This window comes from Protopterus annectens, chromosome 14.part0, assembly GCF_019279795.1.
Source record: "Protopterus annectens isolate FY-2018-M chromosome 14.part0, PAN1.0, whole genome shotgun sequence".
Lineage (NCBI taxonomy): Eukaryota > Metazoa > Chordata > Ceratodontiformes > Protopteridae > Protopterus > Protopterus annectens.
The window spans coordinates 597,890,954-597,907,787 of record NC_056748.1 but is presented as its reverse complement, the minus strand read 5'-3'; positions in this window follow the sequence as shown (position 1 = coordinate 597,907,787).

Below are 16,834 nucleotides of genomic sequence, written 5' to 3'. Positions count from 1 at the left end.
TGCTAGTGTTCTGTTTAAGGATAGTCGGTTACTACTGAAATCTAATGAAATAATGATACAGCAATGAGTGAGGGTAGCATTTAATAATAAAAATAAAAATGTTTATTGAATGTTTAGAACTGAACTAAGGGCTTTCATTTATTCAGTTCACTGTTCTAATCTGCTGGCTAGATTGGATGAGGTATAACACTGCATTTCCAGGTAGCTCTTCCTACATTAAATTTTGTTTATTTCTGCAAGTGGATAGATGTAGGTACTAACAGTCTAGCAGAAAGTTATACAAAACTAGAGTGAGGTATACTTGGCCCTTAAGACTGTATGTTTTACTGATGACTTTACCTAAAGGAATGTAAGATTCTGTCATAAAAGAGCCTAGAGTATAGCCTTTCCAAACCTGCATTAGTAAAGGTGGTGTTATTTGAATTTTTAAAATATTTCTGCCGACGGTCATTTAAAACCTGCCATCACCTTGTTCAGACTATGTTCCTAAAGATGACCCTTGTTAGGTAGTGCCCTCTCTAGGCCCCGAGTTAATTGAATCTCCAGCAGGGTGTATGTTTACAGCCAGCCAAAGGATCAGAGGAGAGATTAGTTGTTTCAGGCTGCCTGCTCCTCCTATTCAGCATACAGCACTGTCACCCTGCATAAGCTTGTTGTTTTTAAAGTCATTTCTGGGATTCTCATGGAAGGTGTCTGATGTTTTGTTGGAGTAGTGAGTGTCTGTGTGTGTGTGTGCGTGGTGCGTGTGTGTGTCTGTGTGTGTGTGTGTGTGTGTGTGTGTGTGTGTGTGTGTGTGTGTGTGTGTGTGTGTGTGTGTTTTTGTTGGGGTGTTACTGAATAACTGCAATTATGAGTTTAACAATTCAGCCTGCATGGTTCCATGGTTTTTCTTTCTTTCTTTTTTTTTTTAACATGCACTCCCTGACCTCATATGACCAGTGACCTGCCTGTGAGCTGTCGTTACACAGCTGCTTTCACTTACAAATATAGACCATATAAGCTGTTGCAGGAGTAAAATTTAAATCTATATTACTGCTGGCTGCCAGCCTGCTGACCTGACCCCACAATGGACCACACTAAAGATAGCTGCTTTTTCTACACTGGCAAATTACAAGAGAAAAGATCAACAAATTAATTTCACAGACAACAACATGCTTAAGCAGCCTGGAGTTTGCAAGACATAAGGCAGAACATATGGGAAAAGTAACTCTTTCACTGATCTCCCACTGGAATACATAAACAAATGATACAGAAGCCTAACCTTGGTACACTTTACATGCCAATTACTACAAGTACTACATGTGCTGATAAATATATTCTACTGTTTGCCTAGTATTTTCTTTGAAAGTTCCACTACAAAATTAATAGATGTATTTAAAGATTTGTCTGTTAGAGAATAACTATGCACAAATGATTCCTCTTTATCACTGTAAGCACTTATACACATATTTATTTCTTTGCTTGATGTTATTTCCTTCTTCAAGTAGATCCTCCTAAACTTATAACCATTTAAAGGCTGATGTAGGATGGTATTTATACTGGAAATTGTCTGGTATCTTTATCAAAACAGAGGCACTGATAAGAGAAATGAACTGATAGGCTATCTAATTTGTTCACTTCTCTCTCCCTACTAGTTATTCCAAGGATGATACTTTCTTTGTGGATTTGTCTTCTTAATATTGTTTAAGTGTCTTTAAGTACATTCAGTATATTCTTAAATATTTCCATAATGGTTTGCTTTATCTTTATACATCCATTTATTTGCAAAGAAAAACTTTCTCTTTATTCTGGTCACTGTCACCGTTTTCACCATCCTGCATGCTGTGCGCAGGATGTCAGTCATGCAATGTGCACCATTTCTGCAATTTGTGTGCAGGATGTCAGACATGCACAATGTGCATTACGTCTAAGTGCTGTGTTCAGGATGTCAGTCATACCTTCCTCTCTTTGCTGTGGCAGTGCTGCACCTTGAAAGGCTTCTGGGTTCGACCAGGGGTAGTATAACAGTGATGCATACCATGCTCTCCACCAAGATAAAACAGCTGGTTAATGGTGCTTTTGTTCAAATACTCCTGGCTGGCCTTTCTAACAGCCTGGCTTCATTTCCAAACATGTGTTGCCAGTGATACAAATGGTTACATTAGGTGCTTTTGCCTCTTTTTGTGAGACATTGACATTGAAGGATGTGTCAATCAGTTCCTCTCTCCCTGGCTTTTCTGAGTGGCTGTGACCTATTGGTCACATGACTATCAGACTATGGAATTCTTTCAGAGAGTTATTAGTCATGGACTGCATGAGTTCAAAATAAGTCCCTTGTTAGAATGTAGTTCTGCCTACATTCTGGGAGCAAAGGTCTACTTGTATTTGGGTATTTGCCTACCTGGGAAGACAGAGGAGAGATAAATAGTGGGCAGAGAAATGTAAAGGAGTAATCTGTAACTGCGTGTTATAGAACAACTGCAATAAAAGTCTATATAACATCAGGGCTTCCACCTTATCTGTTCATGCAAGTACAATGACTGTCAAGGAATTATATTTAATCTGAGTGCATCATATTTTTCATTTAACAAAGTCCTAATTTTACAGCTCACATTAAAGCTATGTATACTTGTGTAAGAGTAAGATATATATTTGCAATAGTGATCAGTTCAGGATGAATGTTTTTGCTAAATGACTGTGGGCACAATGATAAAAATTTGGTAACATAGCACAGTTTGTTATCACTTTTTCACTACAAAAAAGGCATCAAAAGCAACAGTCAATCAGAAATAAATAAACTGAATTTAGTTATTTATCTGTTTATTTGGCTTTGTTAACCAGGAATGTCCAACTCATTGGACAAAGTTCCTTTTCTGTGGAGGCCTGCAAAGAAAAGTTCTGCATTAAATACATTTGAATGAGCTAACACTAAAAATACAGTATAACACTCAGAATTATATAACTTGATGGGTGATCACCATGTCACATGCACCATAATGTATTCACAATATGTTAAACTCAGACACATCTATAGAGTGTAATTTATGGAACATGTAAAACTCAACAATCAGTAATATAATGGCAGTACTATTATACTGATGGCTATGATTTTTTTTTTGAGCTTCTAAACTATAAATGGGATATGATCTAGATTAAGAACATGTCTTGGCAATGGGGTTATTACAAGTGCAAAACCATCTGCTTGAGAGGTATGTCTTTGAAGAGATTTTAAACTGTAGATAAGATGAGCTATTTTTGATATCTGCTGGGACTGAGTTCCGAAGTGTAGTAACATATACAAAGTATAATTTGTTTTTAGATTGTTCAACTAAACATTAGGTATTGGTTTAGTGAATGTATTTCTTTGGAGGATGTGTACCAGTTTAAAAACTTATTGGTAGCAAGGCATCTATCTGTCTGATTCATAGAGAATGTTGTGGGCAGCCATACAATGGAAAAAAAGATAGTAGATTAGATAGCCCCAGCCAGTTAAGACAGTGAAGTGCCACGCATTGACGTGTCCTGTTAATGTGGTTACTTGCAAACTTTGCAATTTTATTGTAAGGTTGCTCTGGTTTGCTAGTTGAGAGGACTGTAGGTTAATGTAAATTGACAAGGCATTCAGAAGGCTAGGGAGTAGATAGGTTTGAGCTATAGTTTTGTGTGCGTATTATGTTGTTTTTGAGGTCAAGTTCTTTGAGTCTAAATAGCAACATTGAATGTGAAACTGTAGCAAATGCTTTGGGCAGGTCTTAAAGTAGGCTTGCAACCACGTTCCCTGATTTTGTTTGGCATGAATTAACTTTATGTAATGCTGTTTCTGTGTTATGGCCTGGCCTAAATCCATGCTGTGTTGTAGAAGGTAACTTGTTCTCTCTTAAGTAATTGATTAACTGTATTTGAACACATTTTTCAACTATTTTAACTAGAGTGGACATGATGGCTATAGGCTAGTTCAAATAATTTGATAGGTAACCATTTGAAATGTCAGGACCACTAGAGCAAGCCCCAAAACATAGAGACTGAATAGCCAAAAAAATGACTAACATATACCAAGGCCAAGATGGCCTTTTCCTGGAATATTCCCTTTTATCTGAGGTTTGGCGATCATAGAGTTGGTATATGTAATTTTGTGTGCGTGTGGGGGTTGGCTTTTTCTAGGAATAGTTCCCTTTCCCTGAAGTATGATGCTCTTCGAGTAGGTATATGTAAGTTGGGAGGGTGTGAGGGTTGCAAGGGGGGGTCTTGTCCCCCTACAAAAAAAAATGTTTAAAGGAGAAGCACAGTCTTTGAGATTTGCTGTTTTCCTAGGTTTTCAGTCTCTTTTTTGACTTGTCGGTGCTCTGCATTTTGAATGCCAACATTTCAATGGGGAGCCAATTTGCCATCTTTCTGTAAGGGAATAGCATAGGATTGGTTCCAGAGTGTGCGGACAATTCCTTCTTGGAGGGAGTGATTTATAAGTATAGATACTAGGTATGCAATTGCTTTTGCAGGTGTTACTAGATATACTACTGGTAAATTATCTGCTGCAGGAGGGATGAATTTAAGTTTGTGAAAAGGTCTTTATTATCACGATGGCAGAAGTTGTAGTTAAGTGAGAAAATAATAGTGTCAGTGTCCATGTTACTTACTATTGTGTTTTGCAGACTGGATTTATTAAGGGATTTAGCAACATTTATGTAGTACAAGTTAAATCTGCATGCTGAGTTATAGCTTTTTAAATCTGTGAAATGGCAGATCATTGATTTTTGACCAGGATGCATAAGTTTATTGACTGTTGACCAAAACTGTTTTACTGGGGGGTTGCTGTAAATTAGGAGATATTTTTGCTTAGCCTTTAGGATGGTGTTCTTAGTTAGGTTTTTCTAAATGCCTACACTGTTGCAGATTTTGCAGATTACTTTTTTTTCTATATTCCAGATTTTCCTTGCTTTATCTCTGTTATACATTAACTTTTTATATGTGGTCTGAGCCATGTTGCAGGATTTGCTTTGATCCTTTTCTTGCATTAAGATACTAGTGAGTTTAATATGGAAAACAAGGCTTTGTTGAAGTGAGTTACTGCATCAGCTAAAGACAGAGTTTTTAATCATTCCCAGTTGTTATGTTTAAGGATAGATGACAATAGTTCCTTATTAAATTTGGTTGCATTTCTGACAATTCTAAATTGGATGCTTCTTTGTATTTGGTATGTTTCCATATGCCAAGACTCTGGTTATGACCAATAATGGTGACAGGCATTTTTCCTACATCTCATTTTATAACTTCAAATATTAAATGTGTTCAAAGTTATTACTAATCACATAATGATGATAACTTCCATCTAATTTGCATGAAACACACAGTTCATATAATTTTGAGTTAACATACCTACTAGGCATTCATAAAATCCAAGTCAAATAGTCGGAAAGATTCCATCCATCTTAGAATACACATAATATTTCCCTTTCTAATCCTAAAACAATATGGACAAAACCAACAAATCAAGAAGTACATTCCCTGTTTCATTATGTGTCAACCTGTAGTTAAATTGTGCTTTTCTGAACTAGTTATTCAGTCCAGAAACATTCTGATATTTAAACTTTAGAAGACCTTGACGTTTATCCAGAGGAACATTCAGCTAGGCATGCTTTTTTTGCTAAGCAACATTAATTTACTTTATACTCATCTTCAGTAGACAAAAATAAAGTTTAAATTATTCAGATTTTATAATGTACACATATTTTATTTTGTTGACCTCAGAGAGCATGTCTGACAAAACTATACAACCCTTAATTTGCCTCAGTACATAAACTTGTTTGTTTGCTAAATAATATGAGTACCATTTAATGTAATTACATACAGAAGAGAATTTGCTCACATATGCATATCAGTATTTTAATAACATTCTGTAAGATTTGGAATGGTCAGACCTCCTATTTATGAATCCATGTTAATGTGGATTACAGGAATTCCACAATCATGTTATTTCAGTAATGTTTCCATAATTAAAGCTGAGGTACACTGACAGATCTTAGTGTGCAGTCTTTTTCTACCTCACCGTGAGGAGGAATTACATTGACAAACCTTTTATTCAATGAACAAAGTGGCTATTTGTGCCAAAAACTCCAGTGGTTTGACCTGTAGCTTTGAATGTCCCTGTTCATTTCCATTGCCTTTGTTCAGCTTTTCAGACTTTGTAATAGCTTGGTCTCCAAGTAAAATGATAACATCTTCATTGCCATATCTCTGTGTTTCAAAAAGGTAATGTTGTATATTCCTTCTTCTGCAAACACAGAATACAAATACTTGGCAATTATCACTTCTTTTCCAGGTCTCTTTAAACTAATCCCTTTTATCTGCTTCCTTCAGAAGATGACTTGTAGGAATCACAAAAATGTCATGCAATTTATTTCCTCTAAGTGAGGACTTTATGAAGTATGAGCTTATATTTTGTATTGTTTTAATGACTTTTTTCCTTCATCCCCCTTTGACCATCAGACAGCTTCTCCATATTGGAACATTCATTTCTTCCCACTGTTAATGTCAGAAGACACCTGAAGGTACAAGTGCATGGAAGGGAATATGGCCCTCATCCTGTAGATGTTAAAAAAGATGTATATATACTCCTAATAACTGTGATAGCTGCTCCACTAGGCCCAGACTGAGTGACTACTTCAGCAGACCCACATTTTTAAGATGGAATGCAAATACCCCTTAATTAGGATCACACTTTGGGGGCTCTGTACACTGTAGTGCACTACAGTACCCATTCTCAGACTGTGGTCATATGGTGGGAGTTTACTAGCTCCATTCCCTTTAGAGTGGATATGTCAGCCTTGGCCTTTCATATCTATTTCTCCCTTGCTGGCTTCACCAATATACAGGGTGTGAGTTAAAGTCAGGGAATCTGAGATGCAATCAGTCCAAAAACTCTATATTCTATACCATTGGTGTTTTTCTTTTCTTTTTTATCTGTATCTTTACTTTTCTGTGATTTATTATACCTAATGTTTTTTTCATCCAAAACAAGATTTTCCTAGTCCTTAAATAATTATAAACTACAGCCCTAAATATTTAGGACTAAATCTTTGAGTGGGTGGCACAGTAGAGCAATGGTTACTGTTACTACTTTTTTGGACCTTAGGCCTTATCTTTGGCAATTATCTGTGTGGAGTCTGCATGTTCTTTTCACACCCACATGGATTTCTCCCTTTCCTTCTAGTCTTATCTAAAGAAATGGCCTGCTTACGCCGATGGGGTACTCTAATGTGTCCAAGTATGTAGCCTGTGTCTTTGTGGTCCTGGCACACCTCTCGACTTCTTTGCTCAAGAATCCGGCCAAAGCCAAACATAGAGGCACAAAATCAAAGAAAATTTTTAAATATGACTTTAATTCCCTTAAACAGATAACAGAGCACAAATTTTGCATTACTATGCATTCTGATTGTTTGCCTTTATTAACTGATGCTAATCCTCAGTAAAGTACGAGAAAATCAAGCATTTTACAAGGGGCAGGGTAAAAATATGAGGTGAAAATCATAGATATTCTGTGAAATCAGGAGCAGTTAAGAAATATGGGCCCAGGTCATAACTGGAAATGGAGCAGCCATCCCATTTATATGACTTTCTGATTAGTAAAAAAAGAAATGCTGCAACTTTCTCTTTCTTACTATGCATTTCTGATTAAGTCATTTAAATTAAATCAAATGTTTTAACACAGTTTTATTCAACTGAAAACATACAGGTTGTTTGTTTAACACCATAGGGATAGCATATTAAAATTATTATTTTTTATTTACACAACTTCAGCATGTGCCAGTTTAGATAGCTGTTCTTAAGGCCTTTGTTAACATGTACATACATTTCACTATGGTATGCTGCTGACCATATTCCTATGTACTTTCTAACATTACTCAGCTGGTTAGGATTACTGCAGCAGCATTAACTGTGAGGTTTTGGTAATTGAGAGAAACTGGAGCACCTGCAGCACATACGTTTGTAACTACAGGCAAAGTAATTTATGCTGCCTATAAATCTGCCATGTACAGTGGGAGAGAGCTCTGCATGCAAACTTTCCTCCTCATAAACAGTGCCTGCCATCTGCATAACTATGTTTATGACACCTCCCAATGCATGCAGGAAATGAGACGCATACTGACCAAAGAGAAGAATTAGTGTGAGGATACACAACACTTCTGGGGCAACAAGCTGAGAGGCATACGCTGTCATGTAAAGAGAAATTTAGATAGTTCTTACTGGCCTACTAGCATACTAAATTCTGTGCCTTCTACTGAAGTCTGTCTATATTTAATTATAGCTTGAATTTCACCACGTTCCCGAAATTCTATTTTTTTTTTTTGGTAAATAAGTTAAGGCATGAGGCAGCTTCACACCCCATGTTTCTCTGTCTGAAACTTGATTTAGAATTCACTCAGGAACTCTATACCACCACTTTAATCCACTCCTGATGAATAATATCTTTACTGTTATCTGCATGTTTTTTTGCACAAGAAGGTGTCCAAAAAGCAAGCATTACTTTGCAATGCCTTGCTGCACAAGATATTTATGCAGGCAGATCATTTAATCTAATAAATTCTGGTGATTCAGAAAAAGGGAGCAAAAGGCAATTAAGTGTAAGTCACACGGGATTATGATAGGTTAAGGCTATGAAGAATTTAATTTTATACATGACACACTGGTTTGTTACAAGTTTAGTAGTTCTAGTTACTAGGCATATGATACAGCAAAAACGTCATGGAGGGCGAAGTACTGATTAGTGGACAGTATGTAAACAATTGTTTCCCATTTGGAGGTGCCCTGGGGCAATGGAATACAGAAAAGGATAGACAGGCTCAAAAGACTGAGATGTTACTGGAAAAGTCACTGTGACCAGTGACACCTGCTAGAATAAATATAAAAATAATGTGAATAGTTGAGTAGCATGTCATTTAGAGGGAGGATATTTTTCTGCAGCATAAAGGTACCTCCTGCTATGGCTTGTATCTGGCAGAGTAAGATGGGATATTCTTATGCAACCAAATGGCAAATGACAGCATTATGTAATTAGTTCAATATGGATGTGGCTCTATAAATTGTGTGATGCTAAGACTTGTATATGATTTTTGTCTGACCATAGTTTATTTGAAATTTGTATTTTTGGTATAAAGCTAGCTCTAAATTCAAAATTTCATATGAAAATGCTCTCTGCAGAGTTTGATAATTACTTATTCATAATATCCATCTATTTAAAATCTACAACACTATCCTTGAAGTCACTTTAAAACGTATAAACCAAATAACTGATAAAAAACTCGGTGATAAACCAAACTGTGCTTTAATGCAAAAATTCAGTAAAAATCCAATAAGCGCTTTCGTCTTTTCATACACAAGACTTCTTCAGACTGAATTAAAACCTCTCACTTCATTCATTAAATACTAAAAGATATCATCACATGACATTCCAAATTAATGTCTTAACCCTTTCTTTTTCAAATAGGTTACAAAATCTTCTCTATTTTTTAGCCCAGGGGGATAGCAGGCATTTAACTTAATCTGCCATGTATATTCCAACCATCCCAACTCCTCCTCAGCATTCAACTTAATCTCATAGTCACCAATATTTCCCAAAACCAAAAATTTTAAATTGATTTTGCAACCACCCATTTTGTAATGCTTACCTAAAGCATTAGCTTCATTGCCAGTTTGCACAGCTCTTTTGTGTTCATAAATTCTTTTGAATAGCTCCCTACTAGTACGGCCAACATAGAAAGCATTGCAAGACTGACATACAATTAGATAAACAACAAACTTTGATTTGCAAGTATAAACCTTGTTGACATATATTTTTACATCATTAATAACAATTTCACTAACTCCTTCATAAATTAAATCAAAGAAATTGCATACCAAACATTTTTCTATCCTGCCTCTTGTACTAAAAGACCTGAGATTCAAACTGCTTTGGAAAAAGTTTTTGAAGCTCTTTCCCTTTTTGTACAGAAAGCGTGGACCATTACCAACTGCTTCTAGTACTTCTTCACTGCTCTTCAAAATCTTTCAATTTGCTCTGATAATCTGTTTGATGGCTTCCGAATCTACACTATTCGATATTTGTGTAACGTGTGTGTTACCACATAGTCATACATATTAATTAATTGTAGTGTCATGTTAATGGGAGTAAGGATATAATGAAGTATAGAGTCTAATCTTGACATAAACACATGTGCGTCCCATGTGGGACAACCCAAAAATTGCGAATAGTATTCTTTTGGTCGCACACGTCACCAGTGTTTGGTACTAAACGTCTGGGAGTTCTGAGGATACGGGGAGTGAGTCAACCGATGGGATGGGTCTATAGGAGTAGGGAGTGGCCAATGTGTAATGGTGTGGATACACCGCAAATCTGACTGGAGAATGGATGACAGCAGTGTTAGGGAGGTTTTGGGGTGTGTGTTTGGGGAACCAGGAGCCATGGGTATATGGGTATATATGCAAATGAAGCAGCACAGCAATAGTGCATTGGTTAGAGAAACCCCCTAACTAACAGACATTCCTGTACCAAAGCCCACTGTATCACATATAATTTACCATCGGTAATCTGTACATGAACATATTGCGACATCTGTCCGCTGTATAACCTGCAAAATATCAATTAAAAGATAACTGGAGTGAAGTGTCAGTGTCATAATGAATAAGGCACTAGTAAGCAAGTCAAGCATATATAAACACCAGTACGCATGTGTAAGTGCGTTTGCGTGGGGTATATATATTGCTTTACAGACACACACACACACACACACACACACACACATATATATATATATATATATATATATAAATATATATACATATATGTATAGACATATATAAATATATATACATATATTTATAGACACACACACACATATATATATATATATATATATATATATATATATATGGGTTCCTATCACATCATCGAACTGTGTAATCACCGACACTCACCTCTTCGACACCAATCCATCGACGTCCATATCATCGACAATTCCGGTAAGCGATCTTCCCCCTCACAGGACCCATGGTAGCGCTTCTTCCTGTGTTACACCGATCAGGGTTTACGTGATTCCGTAGAACTCACCTTGAAAGCGCTACCATGGGTCCTGTGAGGGGGAAGATCGCTTACCGGAATTGTCGATGATATGGACATCGATGGATTGGTGTCGAAGAGGTGAGTGTCAGTGATTACACAGTTCGATGATGTGATAGGAACCCATATATATATATATATATATATATATATAGTTACAGACATATACATATACGTGTATATATATATATATATATATATATATATGTGTGTGTGTGTGTGTGTGTGTGTGTGTGTGTGTGTGTGTGTATGCGTAGATATACACAGATATACAGCTATGATAGGAAAGAGCACACAAGAATGACATATGTTCACAGGCTATGCCAATGGAAGTGAGGAGCCCAAGCAAGAAACATGAAACATGTAGCATGCCCTTCCACCCCCCCAGCTGGACACGGGAAACATACACACAAACAATGTAAAGAGTCCACTGCTCCTCAGACCACAGGCAGGATACAACTGGGGGATACACAGTGCACCCGTGAATTCTAATCTTGGAACACAGACTGGAGCGTCCCTTGCGGGACACCCCAAAAACTGCCAAGATCAAAAGAAGGTGATAGACCAGCCATTCTGGCCGCAGTGTATACATACTCGGAATATAAGGGTGGGAAAACCTGATGACCCATGGGCCGAGACAATTGTATGAAATAGGTCCCGTGAAGTGGAGAGTGGGCAGCGTGTAGTGGTGTGTCCAGAACAGACCAGGACCCAGAGTAAGGATGGGTGCTGTTGAGGAGGTGCGGGTGGTGGAACTATGGGTAGCTACTTATGGGTCTAGGTGTGCAAGTGTTGGCTGATGTGGCCCTATATGGACAGCCCTAGGGATATAAGCGAATGTGTTCATTGGGCAGAGGCATTGCCCAACGAGCAGCCACACCCACTACAAGCCCCACTGCAGCAAAGTGTAATCTATATGGCAAGGAACGGAATAACCAGGTGTAGACGTATATATGTAGAGGTATGTGTGTGTATATCTACCCATAGCGACATAGAGATAAGCCTCTCCCTCTCCGTAGTACAAATGTATACATACAGATACAGAATACAGATACATACCCACATATAAATATATACATATGCAGACACCCATAGACCCATATGTTGTGATATATATATATATATATATATATATATATATATATATATATATATATATATATATATATATATATCGATAGACAGAAAAATATAAATATACATGTATGCATACATATGCAGTTATATCAGTATATAATAATGTAAATAGATATATATGTGACTGTAAATATATACATGTATATAGCTAGGATATGATACAGCAGTTACGAGTAACTTATGTTCACAGGCCATGCATATGGGGGTGAGGGGTTCAATAAACAAACGTGTAACACGTAGCATCAACCCCCCCCACCCTCCAGCTAGGCCGGTGAGACATACAGACACACAATAAAGGTAAACCCACCACTGCTTCCCAGACCACTGGCAGGATACTACCAGTGGAAGAGACTTGCCAGGTCTAATCCTGAAATATAGATATCGATGTCCCTTGTGGGACACCAAAAATTAATGATCGGAGGCAGTCCCGGTAATGACTTATCAAACCAGTCTGTAGATGTACACGGACCAGTAGGTTGTGCAAGCCTGATAAACCATGGGTCGACACAATGTACGAAATGTGTCCCGACACGGGGAGAGTGGGCATTGTGTAGTGGTGTGTTTATACCCCATCTGCACCCACAGTAAGGATGAGTGCTGTAGAGGAGTGGCAAGTGGGGGAACTATGGGTATGCAGTTATGGGCCTAGGCATGCAGGTTTTGGCTGGCAAAGTTGTATTAGGACTGCCCCGGGGATGTAAGTAATACTCAGAAATGGGCATAGCTGACGCCCATACCTATCAACCCCTAAGAGCACATCCACTGGACAGGACATAAACCATTTGGGGAACAAATAGTACCTCTGAACTGTCCCTGATTTCCAGGGATGTCCCAGATTTTGACTTGGTTTCTAACTCTGCCCCACGTAATCCCTCCTAAAACTAGTGACATATGGAGAAAAGGTGGTGAATTACATGTAATGAATAATGACAACAATTAAGAGTTATAAACATAATTTATCTCAGACAATGTGTATGAATTCATATGCTCTGAGTCTGTCAATGTGTCAGGTTAATAGCACCAATAATTTAAATGTGTCCCATATGTTGTTATACCGTGTCCCTGATTCAGTTTGTATATTTCCCCAATCGTATGAGAGGTCTGATAGGGACAGAAAGCACATATTCCACTGACAACCTTAGAAAGGTGATAGAATATTAGGTATGCAGTAGCATGACTCGGCTGATGGATGTGGGTTCCAAAACCCAATTACTTGTTTGTAGTGAAGAGTGTCAGTTCCCATGTATTAGCCAGATGGGTGCAGATTGTAAGAGGAACACACCAATGAAATGAGTCAAACTCTGGCAGGCCGCAGATTCCGTACAGTCGAACGGCATGCTGTCACCTAATGGGCAGCCATTCTCTATACTGTAGGCATGTAATCCAATGTAATAGGCATCACAAGGTAATATCATAGTCCTCACACCCACGCAGGGGCGTGAGTGTCAGATGCAAACACCAAATGCAGTACAGTTGCAAGTGCGGGAGCAAGCGGGTGTAAGCCTGTTTGGCCACCAGTATGCGAGTATTACACTGGTAAAGCAATGTAGAGGCTAACTGAATGTAAGAAACTGTAACCAGAGGTTAGCATTGCTTAGCACCACGCAAACCCACCCACACTCACTCACAACTGCTTTAATGTGCCTTAATCACACCATATCAAATGGCCTTGTCCTGGCCAGCAACAAAATAAATGGCCTCTGCAAGGCTCGAAACCAGGACCCTGCACACACAGCTATTGTGATTTACCACTAATCCATGGCAGATATACAGACATCAGACCTTATCATAAACATATCATCTAGCACAGTCATTCAACAGTATAGGAAAGTATTCCAACATGTAGATGTATGTGTGAGTGTTTATGGCCAGCATATAGATACATACATATATATATATAGATATATCAGGAACATCCCAACAACAAAGCATTACAAAGGAATGAAAAGGGAAACACCAGCAACGCCTGTATTATGTAGTGGTGTTGTCCTACGTAATATCAAGACTCCCTCAGACAGACATGTGTCAGTCATACACTCAGACATTTTTACATTGGCCATATACATCACTCTGTGCATGTTATTTACATTAACACAACAGTTCCTGTCCAATCATTATGTGAGAACAGTACTCTTGCAAGGTGCTGTGTGCGAAATCATCATCATGATAAAGGTACATGGGGTAACCATAGAGGGACTGGTAGTGTTGTGTGTACAATGGGGTTGTCCGCATCACGTGTACCTGGAACATTTAGGAGTCATGTGCATACTAGGATCGTGCACCTGCGAAACAGGGGTGAGGACAACTGGAGCATGTTGTGACACATATTAAAAGGGTTACATGTGTCCAGTGGACATGTGTGTGAAATGGACAGCTATGTATGGCGCAAATGTTGTTCTAGGAACCGACTGGCCTTCTGTTTCCGTAGGGTGAGAGTGGGATGTGGGGAAAGGATAGTAGGTATGCTCGTGGAGGATAGGTAGGGTAGGATAGACAAGACAGCATAAAGGGTTGGTATATGACACATACAGGGGGATACACCTCAGACAGGGAGGGGTGTTCAGCAGTCACAAGCCCACGAGCCCCCAGATGGAAACAGTGGGATGGAGGTCCCCAGCCATGGGCAGCCAACATTGCACCAAAACAGCTGCAAAGGTGGCAGTGCTGGGGGCTGTCTAGGGGGGGCAGCCTCACCCTGTAAATGTGACACTCTGCCCTTGAGCTGGCATATCTGGCCTCAAAACCACTTATTGAGCCCCTACACACCACGTCCAGGACTGTACGACAGCAGACATGTCCCTGTCTGGACTTGCTCCCAGGGCAGACAAGCCCCATCCTCAGTGGCGGTACCACCAGAAGTCAGTGCAGAGCCAACAGAGGTGGAGGTCCAGGGCTGGGCCCCAGATGTGCTGGTGCACGGTACCATGGCCAGCTGAAGTGGGACAGGAGGTTCTGCCGGGACCTCCAAACCCATACAGCCTATGGTGTTGTAGTTTAAACACAGATATGGCTTAGTAATAGTCAACAGCATTCAGGATTACGTATGACAACATGTATAGATATGACCATCAACCCAACACAACACATGGTATACAGTTGCAGAGAGAGCACAACACATGCATATATATTGCATGACATCAGTACAACGTGTAGAAGACTTGTGACAGCAGCTATGAACAGTGGCCCATTATTGGCATGTCACTGAGAACCCCAGACAGTGTCTGTCATACCACTGTTTCATGTGACATATGTTCAGTCAGGGATGCGATGGCAGTAACTCATCACTATCACCATGTACTGGCTGAAATCCTCACACTATGCTCCTGCAGTTCACAGATGTGTGTTCATTGAGTAACAAAGGAAACAAATGGTTGCACACACTGACCAGTCCAAGGATGGACCTAAAGATGGGGGTCCCTCACAAACAGAGCACTGTCTTGTTAGTTTTAAAACGTGCAGAATAGCCATTACCACACACATTTTGTTAAACAGGTAGCTGTCTCAATGAAGCATAGCTACACTTACATGCTGTAGTCATGTCTGGCACATCACCCTCCTGTCTTTAGGTTATTTCCCACTGTATATGTTGTTTGAGGAACATCCAAATATCATCTGTGATGCATTTTACCAAACACCAGATCCAGGTACCACTCACAGTGACTGTCATGGGCAAACACCAACATGATGTTCCTAGATATTGTACTGTGTTTTTCATGCAAATGGCTATGGGAACATCATCGCAGCTGTTCCACATGCAATCAGCTAGAGGAGGACTGCAATAGGTGCAGAGGCTATCACCTGAACATGACCATCACTTACAATAAACAAGCTGCTGCTGAGCAGGTCTACACCTCCACATCCACCAGAGAGTGTGTGGGAGGGACAGACAGAGGCAAAGTACATCAGAGAAGGGCTTGGAGACTAAAACCTAAGCATCATCTGTCACACACCTACCAGAATAGGGGTTCAAACCCCTGACTGACTAGTAATTACTATTACAAGTGCATGCAGTTACTCCATGAGCCACAAAGCTGACATGTTGGCGTGCTGTAAGAACATATATGTGTGTTGGTGTGCGACATCTGCAACAGAAATATAGTAGACAGACTTTAGGTGTAGCACACATGGCTGTCCACATGAATGGATGTCATTGTCAACACAGCCACACTCTGTAATGGACTCACATTGACACTCTTTGCCAGGCCCACAAATACACTCCAAAACCACTTAGTTTGCCACGCTGTAGTAATGCACAGGTACTGCATGCACCGCAGGGGATATCCGGAGGTTCTATGGGCTAGGGCATGTGAACGTGTTTGACAACTGTCGGTATGCCAATGGGAGTTATACTGGGAGTGACTGTGGTTGGGACCATCATACCCCACACGCAGAAACAAGGCGCCAGTACTGACATGCATGTGTGCATTGCTTCATGGGTGTGTAGTGGATGGCTGTGCAAGATGGCTGTACAAGGCTGGGTGAGCGGTAATCCTTGGCATCATGCCACCCGACAATGGTGTGCAGTGTGGTACATGGGTGTAGTGTCTGCAATGTCCCACACAGATGGGTATTGTATGAGCTGTCCTGACATCCTGGTTACCATTGTGT